General features: G+C 49.2%; 1 protein-coding gene and 1 long non-coding RNA gene across 8 annotated transcripts in view; one reads left to right on the top strand and one right to left on the bottom strand.

Annotated features, from left to right (window-relative positions):
- Window positions 1-483: 483 nt before the first annotated feature.
- LOC118545612 (uncharacterized) lies at window positions 484-4,015 on the bottom strand. Its single transcript, XR_004922171.2, has 3 exons — window positions 3,765-4,015; window positions 1,320-1,399; window positions 484-1,023 (listed from the first exon to the last, which is right to left on the bottom strand). It is a non-coding gene; the product is annotated as an uncharacterized LOC118545612 (long non-coding RNA).
- Window positions 4,016-15,737: 11,722 nt separating this feature from the next.
- TSC1 (TSC complex subunit 1) overlaps window positions 15,738-17,809 on the top strand; it is a 49,938-nt gene continuing 47,866 nt past the window's right edge. For 2 of the 7 annotated variants that reach the window (XM_036107815.2, XM_078061976.1), the window contains exon 1: window positions 15,777-15,916. The gene's annotated coding sequence lies outside the window, so the exon portion shown is untranslated. Of the gene's footprint in view, window positions 15,921-16,150; window positions 16,222-17,809 lie in introns of those variants that run through there. The other 5 variants (XM_036107797.2, XM_036107824.2, XM_036107806.2 and 2 more) reach the window with 4 other exon arrangements.

Genomic DNA, 17,809 nt, shown 5'->3' with positions numbered 1-17,809 from the left:
CCATTTCTTCCCATTTTCCCTCCATTATGTAGGCACATCCATGTTTTGCTTATCAGATCTTTCTTCTTCCACTGGCTGTTGTTTTATTTAAGTGCCTCCCAAATTCTCTTGCGGGTTTTATGAACATATTTAATGGTCTTGCAGCTTTTCATGGCTTATCTTACCAGCCACTTTCTTCATTTGGGGCATATCATGGTTTGGGGTAAAGCTGCCGAATTGGGTACATGCTGCTCTGGGGTTCTGATTCCACTTGGGGTCTTTATCCTCCTCCTTTAGTAACCGATGCAGGGACTCCCTTGCTAGACCAGGACGCCAGCCTGGAAGTGAAAGCAGGCCTTCTCTGGAGCCACCCGGACCCCTCTGTGGGAGGGGAGTCCAGTCACCTGGACACACCTTACAGCCTGGATCCACCATGCAGCAACAGGTAGGCCTTTGTGGCCTGAAACCTCCCAGTCTCGGGGTCCCCTCCAACACTACTCCATATTTTTTTAAGATTTTATTTATTTATTTGACAGAGACACAGCAAGAGAGGGAACACAAGCAGGTGGAGTGGGAGAGGGAGAAGCAGGCCTCCCGAAGAGCAGGGAGCCCGATGCGGGGCTCGATCCCAGGACCCTGGGATCATGACCTGAGCCGAAGGCAGACGCTTAATGACTGAGCCACCCAGGAGCCCCATCACTACTCCCTTTAGTAGGCAGCCCCGGAGAAGAAGTGTCTTCATTTAGCCTCTCCCAAGTGCTAAATGACTGCAGCATCCTTGTGCCAATTCATTCATTCATTTATTCAAGTTACTACTGGAACCTGTCCTGCTCCAGATTCCTCCTTCTTCCCTCTGCCTCCTGCCTTCATCCCTGTCTTAGTCATCTCGGGCTGCCATAACCAAATACCACAGACCAGGTGACTTAAACAACATTTATTTCTTGCAGAGACCAGGAAGTCCAAGATCAAGGTGCTGGCAGATTCTGTTTCTGGTGAGGACAAGCTTCTTGATTTGCAGCAGGCCACCTCCTTGCTGAGTCCTCACTTGGGAGAGAGGCAGAGGGAGGGAGGGACAGAGTGAGGGAGGGAGGCAGAGAAAAAGAGAGAGAGAGTGAGTGAGAGAGAGCTTAAGCTCTGGCTTCTTTTCCTTTTCTTATAAGGACACTAATTCCATCATGGGGGCCCCATCCTCAACACCTCATCTAACCTAATTACCTAGCAAAGGCCTCACCTCCAAATACCATCACACTGGGGGTTAGGGCTTCAACATGAATTTTGGGGGATAAAAGCCTTCAGTCTATAACTCGGCTAATACATGTTTATGAGTACCTGCTACGTACTAGATGCCGAGGTTTCCAACAAGAACCAGATGGGAGCCATCGTGAGCGCCTTCCTGGTCTAGCAGGTGGGACAGAGTACCCTGAAATTTACAAACTGATCTGATAAGTGCTGTGATGTAATCATGGTATGCAAAGGAGCACAGTTTTTTTTAAAGATTTGTTTATTTATTTGACAGAGAGAGAGACAGCGAGAGAAGGAACACAAGCAGGGGGAGTGGGAGAGGGAGAAGCAGGCTTCCCGAAGAGCAGGGAGCCCGACGCGGGGCTCGATCCCAGGACCCCGGGATCATGACCTGAGCCGAAGGCAGACGCTTAACAACTGAGCCACCCAGGTGCCCCTGCAAAGGAGCACAATGAAATGAATGCAGACTTGGAAAGTAATGAGAGTTAATGAAGCTAATGGCAGTGACATCTAGGCTGATGCCAGGCTGACTTAGTTGGGAGGAGGAAAGTAGGGAAGAATGTCTAAAAAGAACAGCATGTGCAAAGAGCTGGAGGCAGGACCTTCGGGGAAACGACAACAGTCAAGTTCAGTACGGGTGGATGGTAGAGGGTAGAAGAAGGGGAGGGAGAGATGAACCTAGAGAGGAAAGAAGGAGCACAATCAGGAATTCCTCCCTGATTTTATTTTATTTTTTTAAAAAAAATTTTTTTATTGTTATGTTAATCCCCATACATTACATCATTAGTTTTAGATATAGTGTTCCATGATTCATTGTTTGTGCATAACACCCAGTGCTCCATGCAGAACGTGCCCTCCTCAATACCCATCACCAGGCTAACCCATCCTCCCAACCCCCTCCCCTCTAGAACCCTCAGTTTGTTTTCCAGAGTCCATCGTCTCTCATGGTTCTTCTCCCCCTCCCTCCCTGATTTTAAAACCTTCAATGATTTCCCTTTACCTAACAGGACACAAAATTCAGCTTCAGAGCTCAGAGTTTTTCAGTGTCAGATCTCTTTCAAATGACAGCATTTTCTCTGATGCAAGGTGCAGAAACCCAATTTATACCAGTTTAATAACAACAACAAAACAATTAGTTCATGTCACTGAAAAGTTCCAGCTTCAGGCATGGTTGGATCCAGATGCTCAGATGATGTTCTCTGAATCTCATTTGTTCCTGCCTCAGGACATTTGCATTTGTTGTCCCCTCTGCCTGGATGGCCTAACTTCCAGATCTCCCCATGGCTGACTCATTCAGGTCTCAGCTGCAATGTCACCTCGGCAGAGAGACTTCTTCCTTGGCCATTAACTAAAGCAGGACCCTTCCACCCCAGCCACTTTCGGCCCCATCATCCTACCCTTTGCTCTTCTTGCCAATCATAATTATCTGAAAATGTCCTGTTGATTTATTACCTTTTTATTGATCTCTTGTTTGGCCTGACTGCCCACACGGAATGTAAGCAGTACAAGAGTAGGGGTGGCGTTTGCCTGGCTCCCAGCAGAGTCTCCAAGGCTGACAACAGTGTATGGTAGACACTCGTGATGTTTTTACAGAGTGAATGGATGAACGAATGAATGAATCCGTGCATGCATCTCTCTCTCTCCATCTCTCAGCATTCCCTTCTTCTCTGGGGCTGAGATCACCAACACTGTCAGCCGTAGTCTATCATCTTAGAAACATCGGTGGAAAGCAAGCCCCTTCCTCGGTAGTTCGAACAGGAGGCCCCAGAATGACTCTGATTGGCCCAGCCCAGTCACAAGGCATCATCCCTGCACCAATCACCGTGGCCGGTGGGAGGGATATGGGTGTCTCATTGGCCAGGACTGCCCAAACCTCGAGGGGGCAGGGTTGAGTTTGGGCAGGAAAGAGCAGTTGTCACTACACAGAGTAAGGCCACGAAGGTGTTTGGGCCACGGCTTCCACTTTCCAAGTGTCTTCTTATTGTCGCCTGAACATGCCGCGTTCTTTCCCGCTGGCGACCAAATCCCAGCCCCTGCCTTTGCCCTTCCTGTTCCCCATGTCCAGAACGTTCTTCTCTTCAGTTTCCTCCTTTGCAGCCCAGTTCTGCTCGCACCTCCTTCAGGAAGCCTTCCTAGATGCCCGCAATCCCTGGGGCCACCCATGCAGCCCTTGGATTCTTTGTCAGCGGGCACTCAGCTGCTTCTCGATGGGATCAGCAACTACCTATGCGTAGGAATGCTACGAGTCCTCTCGTGGCATACACTGACCTCGGTGATGTGGCCGGATAAGCGAGAGCCGCAGCTAGAGCCCGGCAGTGTGCAGAGCCCCTACCCCCCGTGGAGATACCCCAGGCAAGTGCAGGCGGGCTCAGCAAGCGGCGAGGGAGAGGAGGGGGTGAACGTGCTGTGCTGGGCGGGCGGCAGCAGGGTCCAGGCTGCGGTCCCAGGACCAGCTAGCATTGGCTGTGACCCTGGGCACCTTTCTGGCCTTGGCTTAGAATGGCCACAGAATGCAACTTGAAGATGGACTGGGTGGTCCTTACCCTGGGGTTTGGGGCTCCCAGCGGGCCGCTGCGCCCCTGGGCCATCCTCCTCTGCCAGAAGAGCTCCCATTCTCTGCCCTGCTGCGACTCCGTCGTTCGGGGGGAGATTGTGGAGCTCTTTCCCAGCCCAGGCTCCTTGCCGGGAGCTGCAGGCAGTTGAGGTGGCGGGAGTCCCGCTTGCAAACGCAGCGTGCCCCTGGCGCAGGGCAGTGCCCTGCGGGCCAACAGCCCCCCGACCCAGGCGCCCCAGCGCTTCCGGAGGAAGCAATTCACCAGATCGCCGCACGGTGGCGCTCTTGCCCCCCTTTTCTTCCGGCGAAAACCTCTGACCCGTCAGTCCGTCCATTCATCCATCCACCCACCTACCTATCTAATTACTGCTTAAATTACAAGAGTGATATATGATCAGAGTAGAAAGAAAAAAGTAAAAGAGTATTGATCTCCCCCTGATGTGTATTCTTTTAGTTTCTCTTTCTCCCCCTCCCTCTGACTCCGCCCCCCAGGCTCCCTCTCCCCCCTCCACAAATGCATGTGTGCCTATAATGTTTTTCAATTCAAACAAAGCTTTACTGACCCTTTGCTATTGAGTACCACACAGTCAGGCTATGCCTCCCTCAATCTGTGAGCTCCCCCGTTCTGCCTCCATGAATCTCATGATGGGGACGGGACACACCCTTGGGAAGACCATGAGGCTGCGTTCTGGGGTACACCCACTTCACAGGGCGGTGGGTTCGCCTCAGACAGGCAAGGAAGGAGGGGTGCTCTGCTCAGGCAGGGGGTGTAGGCGAGCAGCCCGAGGGCCTGCGTTCCTGCCCGGTGCCTCCCAGCAACCCTGGCAGGGATGCCGAAGAGGGCATGTGGGGACCCCGTTCCTAGGTTTAGGAAATAACAGACCACTGAGAAGCCTACCTGCTCCACCCATCCGAACAGTGACTTCTCACTGGGAACCGTCCTCAGAAAGTTTCCAACAATTCCCCTCGAGCAAATGTGGAACCCCATGCTGAGGACTGGAGAGGCAGGGGGACCACGGATCCCCCCAATCAGCCATCTGAGGTTTCAGAAGGGGAAACTGAGGTCTGAAGAACCCTAAGAAGCAGAGCCAGGACTGGGACCCTGGCCTCCCAATCTTCTTGAAAGCCCTTGATAACGGGGACCGTTGTTTTATCATTTCCAACCTAGGTGTGTTACCTGTGTCTTGTAAAACATAACTCCAGAGAGGATGTCTAATTCTCCAGTCACTGGGGTGAAATGGAAGCATCGTATTGGCATCCAGACCTGGGATTGCAACCTGGTCTTGACACCCACCAGCTGCAAGACCTCGAACGGGCACTCACCTCCCCCCTGGAGCCTCAGACATTACATCTGTGAAATGGGGCTAAGGATAATGCTTCCTCGGGGTTGTTGTAGGTAGCAAATGAGTGAATACATGCAAAAACATTTATAAATGCTAATACACTCTATAGCTGTCAGTTATCACTTCTCAGCAGAAACACATAATAGCTCGTGAGAGGAGTCTTCGATTTCTCTCTTTAATGAGACAGAGTCAAGAGCAGCCTTAGCTGCTGGGGACATAAAAGAAGAAAAAAAAGAAAGAAAAACAGGGCAGTGTCAGCCTGATTGCTATCAGGTGGGCTGTGCTCATTTACATGGCAGGTTGATTATTAATGAAACACCTGACATTTGGTTACTGCTCCGTCAACTCCCGATGACTTCTGAGTTCATGTCCCCTGGATGCTCGCAGGAAGCTCACTCAGAGGCTGCAGACAGGAGGACGGGACGAAAGCTTTGTGAACATCTACCTGGGCCAGACAGGGTGGAGGGGCCTTACAAGCCTTGGCCCTTGAGTCTGTGGGAGCATTTTGCCACTTGGAATTATTGACCGGATGATGGGAAACTGAGAACCAACCCCAATGTGCGGCACCATAGCCAAGTCCACCGATCCACTGGGACGGATGCCCCACTTTTACTCCCCAGGGTTTCCCCAGTGCCATGCCTGGCACATCACAGGATCATTAGGCGTGGGATGCATGAATGCAAGTCTGTGCAGGCCGTGTGTGTGTGTGTGTGTGTGTGTGTGTGTGTGAATATGTGTGTGTGTCCGCTAGCCAGCCTTAGGAGGGTGACGAGCTCCCAGTGGGTCCTCACCTCCCTAGTGAAGACCCAGCGAGGAACATCCCCTGCAAGTGATGGCCTTGCTGCCCGGGTAGAGGAGCTTGTCGAGGCCGCTGAGCAGGGAGAGGCCCTGTCTCCCCTGAGCAGCCTACCTGGGCCCAGGGGCCTTGCTGCAGCCTCCAGACCCAGGAAGCAAAGTGTCCAGGGAACACGGAAGCAGGGAGCCAGAGGAAAGATATTTGGGAGCAGGCACACACCTTTGCAGAGGACTAGAAATTCACACCCATCTGGGAAAGAGCCCACTCCCCACTGCTCATCCTCACTAGGAGCATCCTGCAGGCTACACAGCACAGAATCCACAAGAAAGAGACTTTCAGCTCCTGGGATTTGCACTCAATTTATATGTATTTTGCATATACGGGCCACCTTCACCGATTTTCAAGCTACCGTTTTATCAGAGCCCACTGAAGGACCAGCCTTTTTTTCCTCCTGTTGCTTCTTATCACCCCATGAGCCTGCAGAAAGGTGGCCTCCACCTAAGAAGGCGATCTAGATGCTGGGCAGAGGGGGGCGACCCAGTGCCCTTGTGACTCAGACAGTATGTCCTTGAAAGGTGGGATGTCCATGCACTTCTGCAAAATGAGTGGTTTGTAGATTAAAAAGGACACACACATGTCCTCCTTTGGAAAGCAGGAAAGGATTCTTTACAAACCATCCCAGACCCAGCCGTTCCACTTCTGGGCAGACACCTGAAAGCATCCAAAGGAGGGACTCAAAGAGCTATTTGTACTCATGTTCACAGCCAGAGTATTCACAACCAAGTGGGGGAAGCTACACACATGTGTATCGATGACAGGTACACCAATAAACATAGTCTATGGGGCGCCTGGGTGGCTCAGTTGGTTAAGTGTCCGACTTTGGCTCAGGTCATGATCTCAGGGTCCTGGGATCGAGCCCCAAGTTGGGCTCCCTGCTCAGCAGGGGGTCTGCTTGAGGTTCTCTCCCTCTCCCTCTCCCCCTCCCCACCTCTCTAAAATAAATAAATCTCTTTTCTTTTTAAAAAATTTACTTATTTTTATTTAAATTCAATTAATTAACATATAGAGTATTATTAGTTTCAGAAGTACAGTTCAGTGATTCATCAGTCTTATATAACACCCAGTGCTCATTACAACCCATGCCCTCCTTAATGCCCATCACCCAGTTACCCCATCCCCCTACCCCTCTCGCCTCCAGCAACCTTCACTTTGTTTACCATGGTTAACAGTCTCTTACGGTTTGTCTCCCTCTCCGATTTCGTCTTGTTTTATTTTTCCCTCCCTTCCCCTATGCTCCTCTGTCTTGTTTCTTAAATTCTGCATATGAGTGAAATCATTATTGTCTTTCTCTGATTGACTTATTTTGCTTAGCATAATGCCCTCTTAGTTCCCTCCACATCATTGCAAATGGAAAGTAAATAAATAAATCTTTAAAAAAATAAAAAAAATAATTGTGGTCTATCCATACGGTGCAATATTATTCAGCCTTCAGAGGAAGGAGATCCTGGCATTCGTGACAACATGGATGAGCCTGGGGGTCATGAAGCTGAGCGAAACCAGCCAGACACAGGACACGTCCTGTAGGATTCCGTGCATCTGAGGGACCTACAGAAGTCAAGATCATAGAGATGGAAAGTAGGATGGCGGATGCCAGGGGCTGGGGAAGAGGAAACGAGGAGTTCATGTTTACTGGGGACAGAGTTTCAGTTTTGCAAGATGAAGGAGTTCTGGAGAGAGATGGTGCTGATGGCGGCCCAACAATGTGAATATGCTTCACGCCGCTGAACTGGGCACTTAAAAGGGGTTAAGATGGTAAATGTTGTGTTATGTGCCTTTTGCCACAATTTACGGACAAGCCAGCCCGCTTAGCCCCTTGTTTCCGCAGATGGGGAAAGTGGAGGTGCAGGGAGGTACGGACAGATCTGGAGTCCAGAGGGCTTCATCATCTTGGGATGAGAATCACAGATTTTCCTTCACTGCCTTTTCCAATTATTTTTTGATCTTCAAATATTTTTTCAAGTTTTTGTGATGAAAAATTTCAAACAGGAAAGCAAATGAAACGTGTCTAATGGACACCTATATATCCATCACTGTTCTTCAACAGTAGTTATATTTGCCGAGTGTGGTTTATCTCTCTAGATGCATATGTACGTTTGTCTAAATACATTTTGTTCTGATAAAATATTCTGAAGGTGTATTGCAGACATCATGACGCTTCACCCACAAATACTTGAGTGTGTATCTCTGAAAAACAGATATTTCTTGCAACATTATGTAACTACAGTTATTGAATTATCAGTAATTCCCCAATCCCATAGAGTATTCTGCCCATGTTCACATTTTTGCAGTTTCCCCCAGTTTTCTTTTAGAGTTGCTCTTTCAGAATCAGGATCCTGCCCAATTTCGAGCGCTATGTTTGCTTGTTTCTTTAGTCTCCTTTTATGACACAACAACACCCACTATCCCTTTCTTTTGACATTGATTTTTGTTGTTGTTGTTTTTGGGGTTTTCTTTTTCCCCTATAAGAGCCCAGACCAGTCTGATGGAAGGTCCTGCATTGTGGTTTTGTTTGATTCCTCATGTAACTTCACCCCATGCCGACTGGAAGTTGCGGCCAGGGCTTGAGTAGATTCTGGTGGAATGTTTTAGGATGGATACTTCCCCTGCGATGCTATGGGCTGCGTGGTATTGGACGACCCTAACATAGGTTGCCCCCACTTAGTGATGCGCAGTTTGGTCAGCTGGTCAAAGTGGTGACAGCCGGTTCTCTCCATCATAAGGGTGAGTTGAGAAGCAATCTGTGGGGTAGGACTGTCCTTAGGCAAGCATCCTCTTCCTTCCCCTGATGGCCTTGGCACCCATTGCTGGTCCCTGCCTGAGTCAGTCCCTTCGTTGGAGGTTGCAAATGGTGATTCTTCGAATCCTACCATTCCTCCTATGTTTGTTATCTGGCATTTTTTCTGTGAAGAAGAGCTTTGCTTCATAAAGTGTGAATGAACCACAGTTCTTCCAACAATGAGAACGTAAATGATTAACTTTTCCCGTTCGTTGCTGATTTTCATCATAAGGTGTTGGCATAATTGGATCTTTTTGCTCTTCTCTCTTCTTTTTTACCCTTACTTTTGAGTATCGCTATAGAATCAGCAGTTTTTATATATTCAACGTATTATTAAATTACAGGAACTCCTTTTTATGGTCAGTATATCAGTTTCTGAGGGCTTCTGTAACAAATGACCCCAACTGGGTGGCTTCAAACAACAGAAACTTATTCCTGCTGGTTCTAGAGGCTAGAAGTCTGAACTCAATTATGTTTCTTTTTCTGTGAACTTTCTGTTCATGTGTTTTGCCCTTTTTTGCTATGAAATAATTGTGTGTGTGTTTTTTTTAAAGATTCTTAAGAGTTCTCTGTACATATTAAGAGGCTTGTGTTATACGTTGCAAATATTTTCTCTTACCTCATTTATTTTCTGACTGCTTATTTTCTTCCTGCCATGCAAAAGGTGTTTTGTTTTGTTTCTTTTAGGGAGGCTGTCTAATTTGTCGGCCTTTTCTTTTGTTGCTTCTGACTTTTTGGCCATTTTTAGAAAGGTCTTTTTTTTTTTCACCCCTGAATACAAAAAATTCACTCATGCTGGTTTTTTTTCTTTTCTTTCTTTCTTTTTTTTTTGAAGATTTTTTTATTTATTCATCTGAGAGAGAGAGAGTGAGCGCGAGAGCATGAACCAGGGAAGAGGCAGTGGGAGAGGGAGAAGCAGGCTTCCCGCTGAGCAGGGAGCCCAACACGGGGCTCGATCCCAGGATCCCAGGATCACGACCTGAGCAGAAGGCAGACACCTAACCGACTGAGCCATCCAGGCAACCCTCATGCTGTTTTCTTCCAGCACTTGTATGGTTTCACTTTTGACACTTAGAGCTCTGGGTCCCTTAGGAGTTTATTCTTGCATAGGGTGTGAGGTAGGGATCTAAATTTATCATTTCCCAAATGATCACTGCATATTCTTCAGAGGAGGCACAGCTAACATAGAACCTCTAATTGTGAATGCCCATGCTTTGTGGGGCATGGGAGGGGGGAGGGTCTCATGGTGATCATGAGGCTAACATGGAACACTCTGGAATATGGCCCTGCACACTGCATTGCAAGGAGTGAAGAGAGGTGTGATGGGGATTTGCCCAAGGAGACAGCCAGCCCAGCATTTCAGTTAAATTAGCAGGCATTAAAGTCAAGATGAAATCTTTGACAATATTCAACAGACAACTCTCAAACTTTCAGGGGCCCTTCATTGCCTCCAGATAGAATTCAGGCTTCTTATTAGCTCAAGGCCCTCCAATGCTGACTTTCTTATCTTCTATTTCACTCATATCTTACATCTGACCATTTATCAAGCAAACAGTCATAGGTGGTCTTGCTGGAATGCCTTTGCTCAAGCTGGGTCTTCCTCCTGTACTGCCCCTCTGCCCCATCACCATTTGGCAAATTCCTGATTGAACGAGAAGCAAAGTTCATAACCCACTCCCACCAGTAAGTTGCCCTCATTACTCTGAGTATGACCTCTTTGTCTGTAGCATTTTGCAGGTTGATCCTGGGCTGGACCTGACTCTGAGTCACAGTATGGTCGATCCCTCTCCCATCCCATCTGCTGGATTCTATGCTCCTTGAAAGCAGGCACAGGGGATTGAATAGTGTCCTCCCCCAAAATTCATGCCTACCCGGAACCTCAGAATGTGACCTTATTTGGAAAGAGGGTCTTTACAGGTGTAGTGCAGTACAGATGAAATCATACTGGCTGGATTAAAGTGGGCCCTAAATCCAATGATGGGTATCTTTGCAAGAAGAGAAGCAGACACACAACAAGAAGAGGGCCAAGTGGGGGCGCCTGGGTGGCTCAGTCATTAAGCCTCTGCCTTCGGCTCAGGTCATGATCCCGGGATCCTGGGATCCAGCCCAGCATCAGGCTCCCTGCTCTGCGGGAAGCCTGCTTCTCCCTCTCCCACTCCCCCCTGCTTGTGTTCCCTCTCTCGCTGTGTCTCCCTCTGTCAAATAAATAAATAAAATTTTAAAAGAAGAAGAAGAAGAAGAGGGCCATTTGAAGACACCCAAGGAGAAGGTCACATGAAGACAGAAGCAGAGAAATGAGTGACACAGCTACAAACCACAGAACGTCAAAGTCTGCCGCACCATCCCAAGGCAGGAGAGAGGCATGGAATGCACTTTCCATCAGAGCCTCCAGAACGAACCAACCCTGCCCACACCTTGACTTCAGACTTCTGGCTTCCAGGACAGTGAGAGAATACATTTCTACTGTTCTCAGCCACCCCACTGGTGGTAATTTGTTAGGGCAGCTGAAGACACTCATACGGCAGGTAAGAGCAAAAACAATGTTTATTGACACCCACACTGTGGCAGGTGCTCTGTGTCTCATGCTGGACTGTCCCAGCAACCCTCTGAATCAGGTGGTTAAGGTATGGGTGTCATCTCCATTCTCCGGATGGAGAAACTGAACTTGCTCAGTGACTCATCCAGGCCACATGGCTGGGTTGTAGACCCAGGATCTGAGGGAGAAGCAGGCTTTCCGCGGAGCAGGGAGCCCGATGCGGGGCTCGATCCCAGGACCCTGGGATCATGACCTGAGCCGAAGGCAGACACTTAACTACTGAGCCACCCAGGCACCCCTTGGAAAGGGCATTCTTAAACAAAACCTCAAAACCCAAAGTGTAAGTCTCCAAAAAAAAAAAAAAGGAAATGAATTTGATAACATCAGGATTAATGTCTCCTTTCCAATGAAGTACAATACAGTTATTACGATGATAACAGACTGGGGGAGATGTTGGGAATATCTGTAGCCGACGAGGGGCACATTGCTAGAACAGAGAAGAGGTGCTCCCACAAATCAACAAGGGAAAGATAGTAACTCTACCAACTCTACCGTGAAAATGGTAGCAAGATAAGAGTCAACAATTTATAGAGGAAGAAACCCACAAGCTTAACAAGAATATGAAGAAACGCTCTATCTCACTAATAGAGAGAGGTAAATTAAAACAAGAACATGTCACCATAGCCCTACTGTGCTGAAAAAATGAAAGAGCTAGTCAACGCCAAGTGTTGGCAGGGATGTGGGCACTTCCGTGGATTTCTAGTGGGGAGTAGACTGGGGCAGCCCTTCTGGGGAATAATTTGGTGGTAAGTCTGTGCAAAATTTTTGGAGGTGATGGGTATGTTGAGTACCTTGGTTGCGGCAGCGGTATCACGGGTGAATGCATATGTCCGCAGGCTTCCAGACGTGGACAATTACACGTGTGCAATTTTTTTTGTATATTAATTATACCCTAATAAAGCTAAAACAATTTCTCTAAAAACAACCAAAAAAAAAAAATAAAGTAAGTCCACCAGTTTTACTCCTAGATATGCATCCCAAAGAAATTCTCAGCCGTATCCATAAGGGAACAAGGACAGTGATGTTTCTCACAGTGTTGTTTCTGGTGGGACTGTGGGTGTCATTCCCTGGGAGAGTGGAGAGTAGATCAGGCTAGAACTGCATCATTGAACAATTGTCAGCAGTTAGAAGCTACTGGCTAGATGAATACAAAGCAACGTTCATGGAGCTCTAAAACAATGGTGAGTGGGGAAAACAGTAAGAAAGAGATTGCCATCTGAGACATAAACTATTTACATAAGTTAAAAGTACATGCTTATATATGTATATAGTCATATATGTATGTAGTGTAGACACGTATCATCTTTGTCTTTTGGACACAGTGCTAGACAGCGAGGGGCTGCTAATGAGACCGGGCTCCAGGGCTGTGGAGGCTGCCGCCAGAAACAGGGGCTTGGCCCTGTAGGAGATATGTGGCTGCTGGAGACAGGTCACTCACTGGCAAGAGGCTGCCATACAGAAAGCTGAAAGCTGAAGCAAGAGGACCACGCAAACAGATGAGGGAGAAGTATTTTGAACTAGTGAAGTCCTTCCAAAGGCCTTCAGATCTCATTGCATCTGGAAGGCCTCTTGTTTGCAAAAGAGAGAAACCTGGTAACCAAAACTAGCATTGGCAAAAATAGTGGCTGCCTCATGGAACTTGGGAGGCCAGCGCGAATCTAGCCTCAGGGACTCTAAAAATTCAGGAGATAGCAAATTAGATTTCTTTTTCCATCTCTGTCTCTGTCTCTGGGTAGGTCTTTTCCATCTTTTGGCTGGACTTCTCTCAGAGTTGATGTAGAAGATGGGGAAGTAGAAGATCACAGCTTCTTCATCCCGGTTCCGTGACCCCATGGGAAAGACAACCTCTCTTTTAGTATCCATGTAGAGACCCAGGGAAGCACCCTGATTGGTCCAGCTCAAGTCACATGTCCAACAGCCAATCACTTTGGCTAGATGATGGGGATTGGGATTGGCTAGGCTGGGCCCAGGTGCGTGAGGGTGGTACTGTGGTTGCTCTGGGAAGGCGAGGGGGAGACTGCACAGACAAGCGCAGTGGATGTCTATCATCTACACCAAGTCAGCACCACCTGCCAGCATGGGCTCAGCTCATTTGTTTCTTGTCACGTTCAGGCCAGGCGGACCATGACTGTTGGAGAAAGCCCAGCCGGGGAGCTCCTGCCACAAGGAGGCTCCAGGGTGGCGCCTGGAAGGTAGTGGTCTCATTAACAACTTTTCGGCAAATGACAAAACTTAATCCCAGAGAAGGAGAAAATATCCAGGCAGCCCGAACTGAGAGTGGCAAGGGATGGTGGCCTCTGCCTGTGCTTTCTGGCCTCTTCTCTCAAGCCCCTGGTGGTCCATATCAAGAGAACAATTACCATTCTTCTTCCAGACACTGCATAAACAGTAACAATGTGGTTATGGCCCCCTTGAGGGCCAGCAGCTGATGAGCTCCATGGATCATTGCTCCCTTCCACGAAGGAGAACATTCCAGCAGGATGAGGTCAGAGAGCCAAGGAAAATTGGGGGTAGGGAGGGAGGTTCCTGGGTCAGAGCTCTGGAGCAGTGCCTGGCCCCTGACTCCACCCCTTAACCTGAGCACTCCGGTCACTGGCCTCAGAAATCTCCGAATGCGCTTGGGTCCCTGACCTGGTATGAATGTAAAGGCAGTAGTCCGTTCCTGTGAAATGGTTTTTGGACTGGCGGAGCTGGGAGAAACCAGATCCTTCCCCTTCTCCCCCAAACTTTTCATCTCCACCCCAGCTGACTATGCTTGGGTGGCTACACAGAATTTAGCCTGTGGTGGACCAGCTCCTGAGAGTGATGGATGCCGGCCATGAGCACAATTAACACAGTAACAAAAGTGACATTTATTGAAGTAGGTTTTACCCTAGTTATGTCTTAATGTCTCACTGATTCAACCTCAAATCCCCACTAGGTACGCATTATTATTCCCTATGTTGTGGATGAGGAAACGAACGCTAACTCAGTTGGTACAATGGCAGAAACCTGCATTCAAACTCTGATCCATTTGAATCAAGAACTCTTGGCTTCCCCCCAATGCCTCCTTCACCATGTTAGACTGGTTGAATCCCCACCTCAATAAGCCAGCATGGTTATAAAGGTTGTGCACTGCTCAGGGGCCCTCAGGAGGGTTGGGGGTGGGAGGGTAGGGGCTGAAATACACCCTGGGCTCTGCTCACAGGGGCTGTGGGCCCAGAAGGGGTGTCTCTAATTCTCACAAAGGCACTGTATAAGCTAGCAGCAGCCCTACTCGGGTCCACTCTGGGCCCCTCGGAATTCTGACAGCACCCACCGTGCTGGCCACTCACACACCTGGCCCCTTAAATCATAGGCTGACTTGCATTGTGACCCAATTGGTTCCCATGACAAAACTTGTTATTCCCCTAAGTCATCCAGCATTTACCGCCTCCAGGCTCTTGCTTCCTTGGTGCTTTTGGCCTGAAATGCGCTTTTCCTTTCATCCACTTCTCCATTTCTATTTCATAAAACGTATCTTTCCTTGAAAACCTAAGCAGATGCCCACTCCTTCAAAAAACCTTTCAAAGTCCACACCTAGACTCATCTCACTCTCGGCTCTCACTCCCTTTGTACCAGTCATAGTGCTTATGGCACCCGCCTCTGATGAAGAACATCACCTGTTGAGCATTTACTATGCGTGGGACTTGAATCCTCACTTCGGGAAGGCTATTATGCCCATTTCACAGAGGAAGAAACTGAGGCTCAGAGAGCTTCAAGACTTGTTAGGTTCACACAGCTAAGAAGTAGAAGGAACGGAATTAAGGCTGCTTATTTTAAAGATGTCTGCTCTGATCAGGGTGGTTTTCCATAGCTGTCGTGACCACGTTCCTAATGTTAGCAAGGTGGGATTTTGCAAATATTCTGCAAAGGAAAGAAAGCTGCCCTGGTGCAGCTTTTCCCTCCTTGCCTGGGCGAGCTGCCACTCCTCCAAAGCTCCAAGGCGTACCCTTCACCCACGCGGGCCCCAGTGGCTCTTCGGGAAACATGATCGCAGCTCTGTAGCGGGGCACAGAGACCCTAGGGGGGCAGCCAAGTCTGTAAGAGCAGGAACGGCAGGAGGGAAGGCAAGAAGCACCCCAACCACACCCAGCCTGGCCACCTTGTTTACGCCTCTTGCACGGCCCCGCCCGCCGGGCCGGGCACGTGACCTCCGCCCCGCCCCTCGCTCCCTCGCGTGGCTCCTCCCGCCACGCCGGCCCTTCTTTTCGCCTCCTTCGGAGTCACAAGATCTCTCAGCGGCCTCCTTTCGGGATCCTTCCGCCCGTCCCCGCCCCCCTACCTTCCAAACTCTCCTGAGTCCTTTCTCGAACGGCTCGCATCATCGGTAATGAGCAGGAGGGCCTCTTCCGTCCAACCGGGCTGCCAGCCGCGGTCATCTGTCACTGGAGTCGAGAGGGAGGCGAGACCCAACTGGGCACTCTTTTTCGTGGCGGAGGCTGCAGCGACCGTGGACATTTCACGACGGGGGGAGGTGCTGTACGTCCAAGATGGCGGCGCCCTGTAGGCTGGAGGAACTGTGAGGTAAACAGCTGAGGGGGAGGAGACGGTGGGTGAGTATGGGGGTGTCTCCCCCTCCTTTTCATGGGGGCTTCTCGGGGCAGCCCTGGCACCATGACCCCGGTCTGGGAGGCCCCGAGGGACTGGGGCAAGGGGCTCACTTGCTGGAGAGGGAACCCCCGGGAAGGGGTGTTCGGAGAGCTTACCCCTCCCTCTTATTACGCGCTATCTCTGGCGGGGCCCCGCAGAGCTGGCGAGTCCCTGGGGAGGAGAGGCGGGCCGGACCGGCACTTCGTCCCTCCTCGGCGGCCTAGGGGACGGCTGCACCCCCGGGGCGCGGTGCTGAGGGCAGGGGTGAGGTGGGCCCCTTCGCCAGCCCCTCACTTGGTGGGGTGACAGTTTCTCTCGGGGTGCGGAGGGCAGGAGAGAGACCCTTGGCCGGAGGGGAAGGGCCGGTGGGGGGAGGGCGGCTGGTTCTGGGGCTTCAGGAGAGGGGTCAGCGGTGGGGAGGAGAATGAATGGAGGCTGCCTGTGGGCATCGAGGACTCGCCTGGACTCGGTGCCCCCACTGAAATTTGCAGGACTAGGGTGCCTCACTCCGGGTGTGCTTGTGGGTGTTTAATTGATGGTGAAAGACAGTTACCTTAAAGTCAGCAGAGGTGAACCTTAGAAACAGCAGAGCCACTCCTAGACGCTCATTCATTCATTTGAGGAACTGGAGGGTGAAGAGCCCGCAGTCCGAGAGACCTTTTAGAATTAAAGCTCTTTGTGTTTCCTGTTAAAGAGTTTTGCTTCGTGTGTTTTGGATTTGGGCGTGGGGGAGCTTGGGGGGGCGCGGTCCCCCTAATAACAACAGCTCACGTTTATGGAGTACTCACTATGGAAGTGCTTTGCAGTCGTCATCTCCTTTAGTCCTTGCGACAAAGGGAAGAGGCAGCCTCTGTTAATGCTTCCATTTCCCTGGTGAAGAAACTGAGGCCCAGAGAGATTAGGGTTACTTGCCTGAGATCACACCTCTAGGATTATCTGAGCCAGGGCTGGAATTGGGGTGTAGGACTATGCTGTGGGTCCCAAGACTGTGCTCCTGCCATTATTTATACTCACATTTATCTGTTTATACTCTAATTTATCTGTTATTTGACCAAAGCCAGCCTGTCATTCTAATTAAGTGATTAATCAGTTGGCCAGAGTTTGTGCACAAGTGCCTCTGCGTGTGTGTGTGTGTGCGTGTGTTTAATCTTGAAGAGGGGTGCATTTGTTTATGTACTTAGCTGTATAGATGCGTAGCTGTAGGTGCATATGCACTTTAGCCTTGTTTGGGATGGCGGTGTTGTGCTTGTAAATATGTTAGTCTAAATTAGGCTGGCAAGTATTTGATGTTTTTATAAAACCGATGCGTTTACTGCAGAAAGAAGGCTTACTAAAATCCTTGCTGTTTTTTTTTTTTTTTATAGAAAGCATAGAAATAGTACTTCACTTTACATAGAGTAAGCTGTAAAAGTACTAAAATAGAATAATACTCTTCTGAGATACTTTGATTTATAATTTTGGGATCAACTTGGAGTCATCTGAATTCAAACATGCTGGCAAAGTGGAGCTGTAAATTTCAAGAAGCATTATAAAACTGAATCTTCTGGGAGCCCTTGATTTACTGAGCAACCACCTGTGATTCTTAAGTTGAACATTCCTGAGTAAACCTGGAATATGCAAATGTGAAAGCTGATTTAGGGTTGTGCGGGGAAATGTACCTGTAACAGTCATGCATCAGGCAAATGAGGCTCCTCAGAAACACTGAAACATTCTTTGCTATTGCCCTGGGGAGCTGCAGAATCTTCCTCTAAACACCTGGTGTAAACTTAAGGGGTATTTATAGAAGATGTAAAATGAAAATACCCTCTTACTAAAGTTAATATCTTATCCAAAACACTCTTACATCACGTGC

This window comes from Halichoerus grypus, chromosome 14 (genome assembly GCF_964656455.1).
Source record: "Halichoerus grypus chromosome 14, mHalGry1.hap1.1, whole genome shotgun sequence".
In the NCBI taxonomy this organism is placed as follows: Eukaryota; Metazoa; Chordata; class Mammalia; order Carnivora; family Phocidae; genus Halichoerus; species Halichoerus grypus.
Note: the sequence above shows the minus strand (reverse complement) of the source record. Positions and strands in the feature narration are given on the sequence as shown.